This window comes from Asparagus officinalis, chromosome 1 (assembly GCF_001876935.1).
Source record: "Asparagus officinalis chromosome 1, Aspof.V1, whole genome shotgun sequence".
NCBI classification, from domain to species: Eukaryota; Viridiplantae; Streptophyta; class Magnoliopsida; order Asparagales; family Asparagaceae; genus Asparagus; species Asparagus officinalis.
This window is the reverse complement of record NC_033794.1, coordinates 129,697,490-129,699,883: the sequence shown is the minus strand read 5'-3', so window position 1 is coordinate 129,699,883 and position 2,394 is coordinate 129,697,490.

The following is a 2,394-nucleotide window of genomic DNA, read 5'->3' as shown; positions in this document are numbered from 1 at the left end:
TCAAAACCACAAGCCCGGCCAAGCCCACCCACAGAAAAATCCTGCGACCGACGCACAACACCGGGTCGACTGGCTCTTGTGTTTGAGAGGAGAGCATGGGCCGTGACGGTGGACTACTTCGAGCTTTGAAGGATCTAATTCTTCAAAAAAAAAAAAATCAACCTGGCAGCGTTAGTAGTCTGAAGATTATGGGCAGTAGCAGCACGTTAGGCACGTTCGGATGCAAAAATTAGAGGCGGAAAGGCCGTAAAAGTTCTGATTTTTTCAGAACTTTTGCAGGCTTTTCGCCTCCAATTTTTGCAAACAAACGGGCCTTTACTGGCGATAATATTTCAAAGGAAACCATCGATCCTCTTTCGCCAAAATTTCAAAACTAGGATAAAAAAGATTGAAGTCTGCATTTTTATGTCCCAACAATTTTTCTACTTAAGGAAAATATTATATATAGGCCGATTAAAACGATACCCATGAATCTTAATCTTCATGTTCTAAAGGAACTTTGTATAATTAGACCCCTATTTCAACTTATTGACGATCACTGACATCATTCGATCGATAAATTGGGGGGAAAAGCTCAGTGAGGATCAGTGATTTTTATAAAAAATGGTAGCGTGAAGGGTTTGCGAATACATACATACATACATTTATCTTATAAAGTTTCACCGACCTAAAAGGCACACGGGCGCACCAAGCTCTTGCTAAAGGAAGTGGAGCACAGGAGATTGGGTCCGAGCCCAAACCAAGTCAAACTGGTCGGTTAGTGGAGTTGGGGCCCACATCTGGCTGGTTTTATTTTTAATGGGTTTTGTTAGTATTAGGGCATATCCAACTACTTCTCCAAAATTTTCTTCAAAATGGGGAAGCAAAAGTCATATTCTCTAAATTATTTTTACACCAACTCCAACAGCTTCCCCATTTTGAAGAATCCTTTTTTTTCTCAAAAAATTTAGAGAATGCTGCAGATTTGGGGAAGTTTCCCCATTTTTTCTCCTCCATCCCTATTTTGGGGAATGAGATGGGGAATCTGTTGGACCAAAAACCTAACTAAATTCTCTGAAAATAGGAAATGGGGAAGCTGTTGGAGATGCTCTTAGACGATAGACCCCAAATCGTCTTGGTTTGTGTACGAGACCCTCCAATCTCCATATTTAAAAAAAAATTAGACATCTAAAACTTTTGATTTGATTTTTTAAAAAATCCCCATGGTATATATATCTTTAAAATATGGTTAAATTACTTTAAACCCTCATTAGTTTATTATTTTCCTCTTCATAAAATAAAAAAATTCTTTTCCTCGCTTTATTTCTTTCGTCGGTACTAATCTCTGTCCCGCTCCTCATCGCCCCCAACCCATCTATTTTCTTTTGATTTTTTGAAACCCCAATATTTCTTTCTTCTTTCCTCGTCAAGAGCATAACAGTCCCAAAAATAATTATTAACAATAAAAAAAATATTGAGTTGTACAATTAAATCCAATTAGATGTTTCTCCATAGAAACACCCTTTAAAATAGAGGACAATACCGAAAACACCTTTAAAGTTTTAATTAATATAGAAGCTGCCTTGGTTTTCAATAGCAATCAATGAAAGGTAAATATATTTTGTGAAAAACAAGCCTACAATAAAAAGATTTAATTTGATGTTGATATTTACAATAATCGTAACAGTAAGTATTCGGATGTCAAAGAGAAATTCGTGCAAAAAAGCAATTAATTAGCTATGATCTGTACCCATCAAGTTGAAGAGAACAAGAAAGAAGAGAAAAGGAAAGAAAGAAAGAAACTTTCTACCTATCAATTTAAAGGCACTTAATTAGAATACGAAACCTAAATTTTGAGGAATCGAATCCTTTTAATTATTTGATTTGAGAAAGGAAAATGAAACAATTTAGAATTGTTTAAATGCGTATTTGCACATATAATTTTATGAAAAAAAAAACAAATCAACAAAATGAAAAGTATGAACACATAATTCTAGTTAATAGATTCAATATTATTAGCAATAATATGATGATCTTCTTCAAATAGTTTATGCTTAATTTAATCCTTTATTGAGAAGGTCGCCATAAAAGTAATACATCTTAAGTTGCTCAGCCAATAATTAGAGAGTTAAGAGTTTGAGTTTTATCCATAATTAAAATTTTATACTTTTATTTGCAAAGAAAAGTTATTCTAGTGGGAAACGTTGATCAATTTTCAACCCTTTTTCTAAAGGACTTTTTATTTATGAGTAAGCATACGAAGTACACTAAAAAAAGTACAATGATTAGTGAGAAGATGATATTTGGTAGATTAATAAATGTACAAACCTTTGGATGGAGAGCATACATCTTTGGGCAACAAAGATTGAACACTGACAACATGATGATCTTTTGCCTCAGCCCCATCACCTTGTG